Source organism: Rhinopithecus bieti, unplaced genomic scaffold, assembly GCF_001698545.2.
Source record: "Rhinopithecus bieti isolate Rb0 unplaced genomic scaffold, ASM169854v2 scaffold_33330, whole genome shotgun sequence".
Classification (NCBI taxonomy): Eukaryota; Metazoa; Chordata; class Mammalia; order Primates; family Cercopithecidae; genus Rhinopithecus; species Rhinopithecus bieti.
The window spans coordinates 214300-228864 of record NW_016814059.1 but is presented as its reverse complement, the minus strand read 5'-3'; the positions used below and the strand labels follow the sequence as shown (position 1 = coordinate 228864).

Here is a 14565-nt window from a genome sequence, read left to right as displayed (position 1 = left end):
CGGGTAAGGGGGCGGGTAGGGGGGCAGAGTACAGAACCCAGAAACAGACCCACGTGGATGCAGTCAGAGGAGCAAAGCCAATTCCACGGGGCAAAGAGAGTCTTCTCAACACATGGTGCTGGGACAACAGGACACCCATGTGCCGAAAAACAAATCCAGACCCAGACTTCCCACTCTTCACAGAAACGAACTCCAATGGATCACAGACCTCAGTGTAAAACACAGAACTGTATAGCTCCTAGAAGATAACATAGAATAAAACCTAGATGGCCTTGCATATGGAGATGACCTTTTAGACTCAACATTCAACATGCCTGTGGAATCTAAAGGCATGATCCATGAGAAAAATAATGGGTAAGTTGCACTTCATGAAGATGAGAAGCTTCTGCTCTGCAAAAGACACTGTCAAGAGAAGACAAACCACAGACTGGGAGAAAATATTTGCAAAAGGCTTATCTGATAAAGGACAGTACTGAAAATATGCAAAGAACTGTTAAAACTCAACAATAACAAATGAACAACAGATTTTAAAAGTGAGCAAAACACTGGAACATAAATCTCACAGAAGAACTTCTGCACGTGGCAAGGCGTGCATGAGGATGTTCAGCGTCACGCATCATCGGAGAAATGCAAATTATAGCAACACTGAGACACCACATACACCTACTAGCGTGGCCCAAACCCAGACACTGGCAGCATCAAATGCTGATAAGGATGTGGAACAGCAGGAACTCTTGCTCATTGCTGGTGGGAATGCAAAATGGGGCCGCCACCGTGGAAGACAGCTTGGCAGTTTCTCACAAAACTAGACATGATCTCACCGCACGGTCCAGTAATCATGTTCCTCCGTATGTACCCAAAGGGGTTGAAAACTTCTGTCCACGCAAAACCTGTACATGGGTGTTTATAGCAGTTTTACTCATAAGTTTTAAAACCTGGAAACGACCGAGATGCCCTTCAGTAGGTAAATGAGTGAATAAGCTGTGGTACATCCAGACAGTGGACTCAGAACTAAAAAGAAATGAGCTGCCAAACTGTGAAAAAACATAGAAAGAACTTAAATACTTATCACTGAGTGAAGGAAGCCCATGTGAAAAGGCTGCACCCTGTGGGGTTCCAACTCCAGGACATTTCAGAGAACCATGGAGATGGTAAATAGATGAGTGGTTGCCAGAGGCTGAGGGGAGGAAAGGTTGAACAGAAGGAGCACAGAGGATTTTTAGGGCAGTGAAACTCCTCTGTATGATGCTGTGATGGTAGACACGTGTCGTTAGGTGTTTGTCCAAACCCTCAGAGGGTACAGCACTGACAGTGAGCCTGAATATAGGCTACAGACGCTGGGTGATGATGACGGAGGTTGGACCAGGAAAATCAGCTGTAACACATGCACCGCTGGTGGGAAGTTCATCGTGGGGAGGGGGCTCTAGGAAATCTCTGTACCTTCGTCTTTTTTACTGTGAACCTAAAACTGCTCTAAAAAATAAAACATTAAAAGTGAAATATACAGGCTGGGCACAGTGGTTCACGCCTGTAATCCCAGCACTTTGGGAGGCCAAGGAGGGCAGATCACCTGAGGCGGGAGTTCAAGACCAGCCTGGCCAACATGGTGAAACCTTGTCTCTACTAAAAATACAAAAATTAGCCAGGCGTGATGGTGCATGCCTGTAATCCCAGCTACTCAGGAGGCTGAGGCAGGAGAATTGTTTGAACCTGGGAGGCGGAGGTTGTGGTGAGCCGAGATGGTACCATTGCTCTTCAGCCTGGACAGCAAGAGCGAAACTCCGTCTCAAAAAAAAAAAAAAAGAAAGAAAGAAAGGAAAAGAAATATATGTTTTTGCACGAACAAAAACCCATGAAGAAAATCAAAGGTGTAGCACACAGGGAAATGAAAGCCATAGCACATGAGGAAGTGCTTACAACTTACCGCACAAAGGATCAAGCTCTGCAAACTGTAACAAGCTCCTAACAATCAAGGCAAAAACCCAATTATCTCTTGGAAAAATGGGCACCGAAAAAAGAAAGGCAAAGGGCTCTCCCCTGTGAAGAGACACTCTGCCTCGCTTACAGTCAAAGGGCACCCCGCAGGTCCTCTGCACGCCATTTCCCAGCCATCAGATTGTCCGAGATGCAGACTTCCAACTGCACCTCTGTATCCCCAAGGAGATGGGCAGCTCACAGGGTGCCGCTGCCTGGGAGGGGAGGTGGCTCTTGGGGGGGCCTCCCACTTATCCAGCTGCAGCAACAAATGTGGCATCTGTCCCTGAGATGGCCAGACATGCAGCAAGTGCTCCCTGCTATTCACTGTGGCATCACATGTAGTGGCAAAGGTTTGGAAACACCCAGATATCAAAGAGCAGAAGGTTTAATGAATAACTGAGACACACCCGCAAAATGCATCTGTAAAGAAGAATAAAAAAGTTATCTCTGTGCTGATAAGAAGTTATCTTCCAGAGGTGGCGTTAAATGCAAGGGAGGCAGGAGAGTGGTGGGGCTTGTTTCTTGGTCACAGCCTTGCTGACCAAAGCAGGACCCAGTCCAGATGGGGTGAAGTGGAGAAGCTGGCAGAGACCAGCAGATGATAAGAGAGTGAACCCTGACTGCCCTTGTTGGTCATTAGCATAAGACATGCCTACCAGTGCCATGACAGTTTACAAATGCCATGGCAACAACCCGGAAGTTACCACTGCTTTTTTTATGGCAATGACCTGGAAGTTATCACCCCTTTCCTAGAAAGTTCTATATAACCCGCCCCTCAATTTGCATTGACCTGCCCCTTAAGTTGCATATAATTGAAAGTGGGTAGAAGTGGGTGTAAATACAGTTGCCAACAACCCATATGCTATGGACTCTGGGCACACTGCCTGTGAGTCAGCCTCACTCTGCAAGGAAGAGTGCTGCTCAATAAAAGTTTGCTGCCTGCCACCGCCGGCCCACCCTTGAATTCTTTCCTGGGCAAAGCTGAGAACCCTCCTGGGCTAAGCCCCAGTTTTGGGGCTCACCTGCCCTGCATCACCTGGCAGCCATGAAGATGAAACAGTGGAGGTGGCAGTGGTGGGTGGGTGGGTGGTGAGACAGCAGAGAGGTGGTGGTCCGCAGTTGGTGGGACAACTGATTCTCTCAAAAGAAGAGAAGTGATGAGGGGGCAACTGACAAAAAGGCTGGACAGTGGAGAGGTAGCAAGACGGCAACCAGCAATCTGATGATTGGCTAGACGGTGATTGGTGAGATGAGAAGAAGCAGTAATTAGAGAGAGATGGCGATTGGCTCTGCAGTGATCAAAGAAAATCAAAGTCATAGAGCTGCTAGTGCAGCAGAGCTCTAACCTTAGCCAAAGGCTCTTTTCAGAGCCATCATCTTTCCTGGCAGGCAGCAGAGCCGAGTGGTTGGGGGAGTGGCCATAGTGCCATCACCATATACGGGACCCCTGCCCTGGCTGGCAGGTCACTGGTCCACGTGCCAGTCTCCTCACAGCAGCCGAGCCTGCCCAAGTTGGGGAAACCCTAGGAGGAGACCTTTACCCAGGGATTAAGGTGGAGACTGGTCAGAGCCATTTTGGCTCCTGTGGTTGGGTGAGTGTCCTCCCCTCTGCCCACCCCTGCCAATCAGGTGAGCCAGGAACTTCGGCCTTTGGCTAGGTGGTCAGTTTGAAGTCCCCGTAGCCTGACCAGCTACATCCTTGTCATTCCTTCTCTTGATCCTTTCTCCTCTAATGCCATTTCATTGTCTGTTGGCCATTTTGTTTTATTTTAATTTCTGCTTTGAAATGTATGTTTCATCTGGAATTTTTGCTTTGGCTCCCTACTAACTATATTTGGGCAATTATTTAAGGCAAGACACTTGATTGTGGGAGGTCTCCTGTTGTGTTGACCCTAGGACAGCAGGGTCATGTTGTCCTGTGGCCCCAGCGTGGCCTTTGGGGTTCACTGTTGGCCACCAGCTAGATGCTCTGGGGTTTTCGACGTTGGTATGGGGATACTTGTTGGCTGATAGTCGACTGCTCTGGGTTTTTGGCATTCGGGATTGTAGGCCACCCCTAGACGCTCCAGAGTTTTTGGCACTGGCATTCCCTCTAGGATTGTGGGTTAGAGGCTACCCTAGGGGAATCTTGGCCTTGCCTTTTCTTGTTTCGTACCGAGAGTTATTTTCTGAAACCACCTTTTCTTATTGTCACTTTATCTACACTTTTTCTTCTATGCTTTGTTTTGTCGTATTTTGTTTGCCAGCACTATTTTAATGCCTTGCTACCTTGACTTATTCCTTCTCTGCAGGACATGGGAATCTGAAAGGGGACGACAGCAAAGGTCTAGCTTCTTCTCCTGTTGCTAAACTTAGAAAAACGCCTGTGCCCAGTAGAAATCCTTGCTAGACATGGGGATGATGATGAGCATCCCAGAACACTTATAGCTGGAGTGTCTTTTATGCTGGCCAGTGTTTGATGTTCTTCTGCTAGTTCTAGCCCAAGAACAATTGGCATAAAGCTGTGGTTAGACCTGCAGATTTCTGAGCATTGGTCTTGGTAAAGGCCTGGTGGTGCAGACGTTAAGGTTGCTTGGTTTAAATGTTCTGGAATTGCATCTGTTTTCAGGCCTGGTGACAGTACAGCTCATGAACATAAAACATCTTCTGATGAAATTAGTATATGAATTGATATTTCTATAGGGAAGACTACTCAATTGTCAACTTCACCATAGCTCATAGTAATCATAACTCTCCTGGCTTTAGAACTGTTGAGTATGTAAGAGTCAAAATTTAAGTCTTCATAATCTGCGTATTCATAGCATCAATATCATCAGTGTCCTACAGCTTTGATGGTAAGCAAAGGGCTATTAATTTCGTCTTTGATGTATAGAATATGTAATAGATGAAATTCGACTTAAAGAAATTCATTTTCTATTGCAAGACCATTTGGGTCCAATACAAAAATTAGAAAATCAAGAGGTTTGTTCTAAACATGGCTCTATACATTATAATGCTATTTCACAATTGGACTTATTGTGTAAAAAAGAAGAAAAACGGGAGGAGGTCCCTTGTGTACAGGCTTTTATGGCCCTTTACTGGCTCTTGTTACTTCCAGGCACCAGGAAGGCACATCTAAGGGAACCCCTCCTGGCTGCTCCCTAGAGGGCCTGTGCCCTCCTTGGAGACTCCTCAGTTCCCCAGTTCTGACCTGAGGGGAGTTCAGCCAGTGCAGGATTCCACCCAGGGTCATCAGGCCCCCATCCCCCTTATACAACTAGCCCCAGCCTATACCCCCAACTGCTAAGAAAGCAAGCCCAACAGGCACCCCCAGAAGCGGGGCCCCATATCAGCCCTTAAAGTCAAACTTGTGTCTGTGGCGAGAGGCAGCTGATGGAAATGGGGGCAGTTGAAGGGCAGGTGCCATTTTCTATGTCTGACTTGGCTCCGTGAAAGGAGGCACGTGGCCAGTTTTCAGATAATCTGGGGTTTTTGGAATGATCTAAGTCTACCATGTTCTTTCACTTGTCATGACTTATAAGCACTGTTGCTGTGCCGTGAGGGAGAAGCAGAGGGAAAAGTGTGAGATTAAGCCAGTCAGTTATGACAAGGTTAGAAAAATAACTCAGGGAAGGATGAAAATCGCACTGTTTCAAGGAAGTTTGCTTGAGGCACTCAGGAAACGTGATGACGCAGATTCCGACCACCCAGAAGGGCAGGCTCCCCTGGTGTACATTTTATCCCTGAATCTGCCTCCGACATGAGGAGGAAGCTACAGAAAGCAGAAATGGGACCTGAAACCCTGTGAGCCAACTCCTGAATATGCCCTTTAAAGTTTGCAACAATAGGAACAGGGCAAAAGGGGTAGAATTAAAAGCAAGATAAATAGCCAAAATGTGCAATTGCTAACAGTTGCTGTCAGTGCCTTGCCCCTCAGCCCTACCTGTCCTGAGAGAGTGTCGTGAGATTGGCATCTGACATGCCCAGACAAGAGCTCTTGACTTGCTGGCCCCTGGGTCAAAATCAGTGTGCCTACCGTAAGCAAAAGGGCCTTTGGCAATGAGAATGTCCTAACCTTCCCTGGTGAGAAAGAAAAAAGCTCCTGTCAATACTAGAGCTAACCTTCTTCTGCTAGTCCCAACGAGGTGCTTTTGTTGTTGTCGTTGTGTTTTTTGTTTTCTGTTTTTTTTTTTTTTGAGAGGGAGTCTCACTCTGCCATCCAGCCTGGAGCACAGTGGTGTGATCTCAGCTCACTGCAACCTCCATCTCCCGGGTTCAAGCAATTCTCCTGCCTCAGCCTCCCGAGTAGCTGGGACTACAGGTGCGTGCCACCACACCCAGCTAATTTTTTTATTTTTAGTACAGACGGGGTTTCACCGTGTTAACCAAGATGGTCTCAATCTCCTGACCCCAACGAGGTGTTTTGCTCAAGTAAGTGTACTGGGGGCCTCGGACCCTTGGCCTGGTGGATGGCTTCCTGCAGGCAGACAAGTGGCCACTTAAACATTTTTCTTTGGTGTCTCTGCTGCTGGGTGAGCTCTCTGGTGGCTCAGGGACTGCAAGGTCTCACGTTGAGCCATGTGGTTCACCCCCTCCTTTCTACAGAATCTTTCTCCACTTCCCCCTGTCTTTCATACTTACCAGGGAAAATAAAATGTGCTCAGGTAAACAGGTCCCAATTTTATAAATAATTTGGATCCAACTGTCTTGCACGGGTCACATCATTTGTGTAATGTGTGTTGTGTCTAGCATGCTATCAAATTGGCTTATAAATAAAAGCGTGCTCATAAATTAAACAAGTCTAAATATGTTAGTTTGGAGGGAATGTTGTGTCTTCTAAAATGTAACTTGAAAATTTTTACCTAGGTAAACCACTGATGCTCATAGGTTTTGGAATGGTTACAATGGCTTTAAGTAATGAGCTTTTGTATGGCTTAAAAATCTTGAAATTGTAGAATGCTTCTCATCTACAGAATGCTAATGTCCGTTGGGCAGTTCAGGATTTCTTGCTTCCTACGTGTATATAAAATGTGCCAGGGAAGATACATTCTTTATTGGGAAAAAATAACTTTTGTCCAGAAAGTATTAAGTGAGAGGCTCAAAATATGAGGGAAACAGCAAGTAGAAAAGAGAGAAGTGGGGAGAGTTATTGATGGAAGCTATAGCTATATCTATCTATCTGTCTATCTATCTATCTGTGTGTGTGTATATATATTATTAGTATATTATGATAGTATAATTATATTTTTTTTTTTTTTTTTTTTTTTTTGTTTTTGGCACGGAGGCGATCCCATGCAAAGAGTGACGTTACAGGTGCCCACCACCACGCCTGGCTAATTTTTGTATTTTTTAGTAGAGATGGGGTTTTACCATGTTGGCCAGGGCTGGTCTGTTGAACTCCTGAACCTTATGGATCCACCCGCCTCAGCCCTCCTAAAGTGCTGGGATTACAGGCATGAGCCACCGCGCCCCGCTGATTAAAGAAAAATTGTTTGTGGTAGACTTTCTAGGGAATGGTCTATGTATTGGAACTGGGTTTTCTTAAGGTATTGATTTATCAAGTTATGAGAATTGTTAATTTTAAAGCTCCAACCAGCTTCTTTTAAAACTTCTTTGGGCTAAGTGCAGTGGCTCACACCTGTAAATCCCAGCACTTTGGGAGGCCGAGGCAGGTGGATCACTTGAGCCTAGGAGTTCACGACCAGCCTGGGCAACATGGCAAAACCCCGTCTCTACAAAAAACACATTTAAAAAAAACAATGTAGTCTGGGCATGGTGGTGCGTGTCTGTAGTTCCAGCTACTTGGGAGGCTGAGGTGGGAAGATCCCTTGAGGCCAGGAAGTCAAGGCTGCAGTGAGCTGTGATCACACCACTGCACTCCAGTCTGGGCCACAGAGCGAAACCCTGTCTCACAAAACAGAAACAAAAACTTCCTGGGTTGGTGTCCCAGAGGTTCAGCTGTCGTGTGTCTCTGTGTCAGCTCTTTCTCCCCTTGAAAAGGTCCGGCATAGTGACTCTTTCCTTTAGCTTCTTCGTCCGCTCCTGTAATCTTTTCTCTTCCAGTTCTAACTGATGTCATGGCCTGACGCTAAAGCGTTGCATCTTAGAGATCTGTGGGAGCAGTGTTGTCCCCGGTACAGCTGGATGCTGTGCTCCTGGATTTTCTTGATTTATAACTTTATTTTTGGCTTTTAGTTTTTGACTCTTACTGCTTTAAAGGGTTTTGAGGACTAATGCGTGCCTGCCCCCCTCTATTCTCATCTGGCCTAGAATGTTTTATTGGCTAGAAGTCTTTTGACTCTAAGTCCTTTGCCCAAAGGAAATCCCCTTCCCACTCCCCCCACCCAAAAAAAAAAACCCTAAAAAACTAATTCAGGCCATGACAGGAAAGAGGGGTTGGACACGTCTCACTACGCCCCGCTGCCTGGAATTTAGGCCAGGCACAAAGGCCCTTCAAAACTTATAAGAAGGCCAGGAGCAGTGGCTCACACCTGTAATCTCAGCACTCTGGGAAGCTGAGGCGGGCGGATCACCTGAGGTCAGGAGTTGGAGACTAGCCTGGCCAACATGGTGAAACCCTGTCTCTACGAAAAATACAAAAATTAGCCGGGCATGATGGCGGCTAACGATGGCAAATAGCTCCCTGTTCAGCCAGAAAACTCGGTCTTATTAAAACCTTAAAAAGGAGGATTCCCCCAAGCATCAATTACAACCAAAATAAGAGGGCCTATGTGGGGCATTGTTAAGTGTTCCCACTGCTGTTAAACTTTAGGAAGTCACTCGCTGGGTGCACCTGCCCAGGGTTAACCTGCATCTTCTGCGTCCCTGCAGGCATGAGAGGAGGACACCATGCCCTTCACCTGTGAGCCCCTGGAAGGCGTAAAGCTGTTGTTTTGCAAATACACACAAATCACACAGCGAGGAGCACGTGCAGTCATCAGCCATACCGATTCTTCTCGCCTGGCCTTGCCCTTTCTCAGGACCTTTACTATCTTATCATTACTAACTTTTGGCTCCCTTATTGGATTTTGGGTTTCTTCCCACCCAGCCTTCATTTCCCCCATGATCAGACCAACTTGTAAGGCAGCCTCACCCTTTTTCTGCCCCATCTTCCTTTGATGCAAGAAAGATGAGCCCTAAAATTGGGGTTTAGCCAGGAGGGTTCTTGGCTTCACCCGGGAAAGAGTTTGAGGGCAAGCCGGCGGTGTTAGCTGCTCCCTGTGGAGCCGGGCTGACTCCCAGGCAGTGCGCCCCAAGTCCACAGCGTATGGGCTGTTGGCAACCGTGTGGGCTGTTGGAAAGGCAAAGGACCTTTCCCAGGACCTCTAGTAACTATCTTATCATTACTAACTTTTGGCTCGTAGCAAAGCTCGAGTCCTGTTGACTGCAGCAATTCCCCACAAAGACAACGCAGGTACAGGCTTCAACCCATCCTGTCCTCTGACCTGGAGAATGAAAGCACCCGGCCTCTGGAGCCCTTAGATCGGGCACCAGAGATTTTCCCTCCTCCAGCATTACGCAGGGCCTATGCCCATGAGCGCAGCAGGAAGCAGTTCCAGAAGACAGATGCTGCCCTTCTGTACCCGCTTAAGATTAAGGCAAAGGATCTCATCTCTGAGGGCAGGGATGAGGCAGGAAGATGGCAGGACTTGTTTTCTGGTCACAGCCCTGCTGACCAAAACAGGATCTGGTCTGGATGGGATGAAGTGGAGACAGGAATCGGGATGGTGAGAAAGGTAATCCCTGGCTGCCATCATTGCTCATGGCATAAGACCCTCCCACCGGTGCCATGATAGTTTGCAAATGCCATGCAATGACCTGGAAGTTACCACCTTTTTCCATGGCAATGACCCAGAAGTTGTCACTCCTTTCCTAGACAATTGTAAGTAACCCGCTCCTCAATTTGCATTGATCCCTGCTTAATCTGCACGTAAAAGAAGTGGGTATAAATACGGTTGCCAACAGCCCGAACGCTGTGGATTCACTGCCTGTGAATCAGCCCTGCTCCACGGGGAGCAGCTAACACCACCGGCTTGCCCTCCAAGTCTTTCCTGGGTCAAGTCAAGAACCCTCCAGGCAAAACTCCAATTTTAGGGCTCATTTTTCCTGCATTGAAGGACGAAGGGGCAGAAAAAGGGTGAGGCTGCCTTACCATTGGTCTGATCATGGGGGAAATGAAGGTTGGGTGGGAAGAAACCTAAAGTCTAATAAAGCAGTTATCTGTACGGCAGCCAGACCTCTCCGAAGGAATCCCACTTTGTGGTTTTGGCTTCCGAGGGAGTAAGTCTTCCGCGTCTGCAGAATGCCATCCTCGCATCAGAAGGAAGAAGGTGAACTCTGAGGCGGAGACATGAGCTGGATGGTAACGTTGGTCTCCCGTGGCTGCCATAACAGGGTGCTGCACACTGCATGGCTTGGGGCAACAGGAACCTGCTCTCTCTCTGTCTCCGAGGCCAGGGTCTGACAGTGAGGTGTGGGCAGAGTGGGCTCCTCCCATGCCCTTCTCCCACACAGTGGCTGCTGGCGGCCCTGGGTGCACCCTGGCTGGTGGCTGCATCCCTCCAGTCTGCTGCCTCTCGGCATGGGGCTCTTGCTCTGTGCTGGTCTGTCTCTACTCACAGGCAGTGCGCCCTGAGTCCACAGCGTATGGGCACAGTGTGTGATGTCATAATCCTATGACATCAGCCATAGGATTTAGGGCTGGCCCTAATCCAGAGTGACTTCACTTTAACTCACTGCGCCTGCCAAGAACCTGTTTCCAAACAAGTTCACGTTCTGGGGTTCTCGGTGAACAGGTGTTTGGAGGGCACTGTTTGCCACAGGACAACTACGTATCACAGTGCTGGTGATGTGACCACACAAATGAAATACGGTTGCCAACAGCCGTGACTTTTTTTTTTTTTTTTTTGAGTCAGAGTCTCGCTCTGTTGCCCGGGCTGGAGTGCAGTGACGTGGTCTTGGCTCACTACAACTTCCACCTCCTGGGTTCCAGCAATTCTCCTGTTTCAACCTCCCAAGTAGCTGGGATACAGATGTGAGCCACCACGCCTGGATAATTTCTGCATTTTTAGTAGAGACGGAGTTTCACCATGTTGATCAGGCTGGTCTTGAACTCCTGACCTCAGGTGATCCGCCAACCTCGGCCTCCCAAAGTGCTGGGATTACAGGCGTGAGCCACCACACCCAGCCTTCAGGTGACTTGTAAGCATAGCATTCACACTATTTATACTTAGAAGGATATTCTCTGAGGACAAAAGATCATCTTTTGTTTTCATTTTTAATTTCTAAATAGTCGTTTTGAAATGATTTCAGAGTTATGAAAAACATTACAAAAAACAAAAGCAGTGCAAAGAATTCCAGCATATCCTGTAAGCAGTTTCCCTAGAGGTTATCTCATATAGAACCATCGTGTGAGGTTCAAAATCAGGAAATTAACACCAATGCAATACTATTTTTAAAAAATTCTTTTAAATGCAATACTATTAACTAATGTACAGGTGCCATCCCAGTGTCTTTCTGGCCCACAGCCCAGTCCAGGACCACACATTGCATTTGCTTGTCATTCTCCCTGGCTGCCTCCCAGTGGGGACAGCTTGGGGAGTGTGGTCATTGTCCAGCACACAGCTGCTTCTCACGGCTGCGTTGAGGGCACATCCTCTGAGCAGGACCCACAGAAGCTATGCCAGCCTGACCTCAGGGCGTCTCATCAGGAGACCTGTGATGTGGGCCTGTCCTTTACTGGTGTGTTAAGCTTGGTTGCTGGGATCAGGGCCGTCTGCCAGGCCTCTCTGCCACCAAGTTGCGTTTTCCCTTTAATTATCTTGTGGGGAGATAGTTTGAGGCCAAGAAATATCCCATTTCTCATCCTAATTTTGCCTACTAATCATAACATCTCTCGATGGTTCCTGTGTTGTTCGCAAAATGGCAATTCTCTGTTGCCATCATCGCTTTTGCATTTATTAACTGCAATTCGGAGGTGACAAGCATTTCACCCTCTCTTTCTGCTTATTTAACTGTTATTTATCTATGCAATTATGTATGGACTTGTGGGCATTTAGCCTTATAAGATGGGTTATGAGTTTTCTTTTTTGAGACAGGATCTCGCTCTGTCACCCAGACTGGAGTGCAGTGGCATGATCTCAGCTCACTGCAACCTCTGTCTCCCGGGTTCAAATGATCCTTCCACCTCAGCCTGCTGAGTGGCTGGGACCACAGGCACGCACCACCATGCTCAGCTAATTTTTTATTTTCTGTAGAGGCAGGGTTTCACCATGTTGTCCAGGCTGGTCTAGAACTCCGGGACTCAAGCAATCTGCCCACCTCAGCCTCCCAAAGTGTTTGGATCACAGGCATGTGCCACTGCGCCTGGCCCATTGCTATACTTACGTATTGTTTTGCTCTGATTGTCCCAGGTTTGGCTCTGGAGCCATTTAGATTGGTCCTGTGTCCTTTTGACACCCCGCTGCCCTTTGGGCGCTCTGCCTTACTTTGTGGGACCACAGGTGCTCCAGGTTCACCCGGGACCCTCCCTGCCTCGGTGCTGGGGGCCCCAGTGCCTGGCCCTGGAGAAGGATGTTAGTGCCCGAGATCTAGCTCTGGGGGTGCCTGTGGCTGTGGGGTGTCCCTGCTCTGAGGTCCCCCAGTGGACACAGCTAAAACCTCGCTGAGAACACACGGGCCCATGTCAGGCTCACACCTGTCTACCCAGCTGTCTACTGATATTTCTGTGCTGAAACTACAAGCTCCAACTGCTGCCTCTCCTCCCAGCTTCTCACACTCCTTACTTGTAGCTCCCTTCTCCAGCAGCGAGACTTGCCACCCACAGCGTGGCCACAGAGAGGTGACCTGAGTGGCCACACGGGGCTTCCTGCTCAGAGGGTTTAAGACTCTGCTGTCGCCATCCTGAAGTTCTTAATGAGCTTTGAGCAAGGGCCCCACAATCTCGTTTTGTGCCGGATCCCGTAAATTACATATCTGGCTCTAATTACCCACAATGTGCTTGCTCACGCAGTTCTGGAGCACACACAGTAAATTCATAATTGGTAACTCAGGTTGCTGTGCAAGACAGCTTCACGAACTAGGGCACGGTGTCTGCACACCGTTCTTTGTGTCGTACAGCCGACGATCAAAATACTGTCTTCCAAAGCATGTGGTAGGTGTTCTTTCCCCCGCTTCCTTCGATGTTCATTTGTTGCTGCTTGTATTCCATTTTGGAGACATGCCCCCATCCTGGTGGCTGTTCATCGCTTATTTACTTGGATGGTGTGTGGCATATTTCTGTGGTCCCGGAAGGACCACAAAAGCTGCAGCCTCCACAAGAGCCGAGCCCACCAGCGCCTGCACCTTTAAGGACCAGGAGGGAGGGTCCTGTCTCCCTGTTCCCTCCACTGACTCCCCCACCTATCTGAGCCCCCACTTCTCCTGCAAAGTGGGGACTCCCTGAGGAGGCAGAGGAGCAGGGTGGCAGGACTGTAGGCGGTGAGGGGCTCCTGCCACCCCATGGCTGGGTGCCGCTGGCTGGCCATGCACACACTGGGTAAGCATGCCTTGGGCGCTGGCGTGGGGACCGGGCATCCCTCCGTCTCACCTGGGCCAGCCCAGCACAGGAAGAGGGCTGAGACTCTGAGAAGGGTACAGGGCAGAGAGAGCGGGAAACAGCGGGGCTCAGGCTGGGGGCGGGAGCCCAGGTGCCCAGGAGATGGAGTGCAGGCTCCCTGTGGGCACCTGTGGACAGCAACGGGAGGGGACTAAGGAGTGTGTTGTACTTTTTTTTTTTTTTTGAGATGGAGTCTCGCTCTGTCACCCAGGCTGGAGTGCAGTGACCGGATCTCAGCTCACTGCAAGCTCTGCCTACTGGGTTTACGCCATTCTCCTGCCTCAGCCTCCCGAGTAGCTGGGACTACAGGCGCCCGCCACCTCGCCTGGCTAGTTTTTTGTATTTTTTTAGTAGAGACGGGGTTTCACCGTGTTAGCCAGGATGGTCTCGATCTCCTGACCTCGTGATCCACCCGCCTCGGCCTCCCAAGAGTGTGTTGTACTTTATCTGTACCTGGCTAAGCGAGATCAGACTGTCATCTGGCATTAACTAAACCTCACAGTGGAGGCAGTGGCTTCACATCGCTCCCGAGAGGAAACCGCAGAGAATGCTGGGGGAGTAACGCCCTTACCAGCTTCCCCAGCACCACACGGGGCTGCTGCCTGAATGCAACCACAATGCACGCACCAGCCCTCGAGGGCAGGCCCATGGAGGGACGCCGCTCCCCGCTCTGCCTGCACACCTCTCCTGGAGTGGCCGTGAAACATCAGCTCCTGATGTGGAGTCATCGCCTTTGGCAACATCAGCACATTTTCATGGTCCTTATTTCATTTTTAGCTCATCCTTTAGAAGCTCACATTTTGGGGTAGTTTCACAATGTCCCAGGATGCATTAGTAGTTTCTGTGGCCTAAGTGTTGGCGACCCCCAAAATTCATAGGTTGGAACCTAATACCCAATGTGACAGTGTTAACAGGTAGGACCTTTGGGAGGTGAGTAGATCACGAGGGCTGTGCTCTCACAAATGGCATGGCATGAGTGCCCGGGTAGAAGAGGCTCCAGGGAGCTCCCTCAC

At 48.9% G+C, this 14565-nt stretch overlaps 1 long non-coding RNA gene across 1 annotated transcript in view; it reads right to left on the bottom strand.

Moving 5' to 3' along the window:
• Positions 1-2289, bottom strand: part of LOC108513705 (uncharacterized) — a 5464-nt gene extending 3175 nt beyond the window's left edge. The window contains exon 1 of the long non-coding RNA XR_001880987.1: positions 1925-2289. This is a non-coding gene — a long non-coding RNA (uncharacterized LOC108513705). The remainder of the gene's footprint in view (positions 1-1924) is intronic.
• Positions 2290-14565: the final 12276 nt, after the last annotated feature.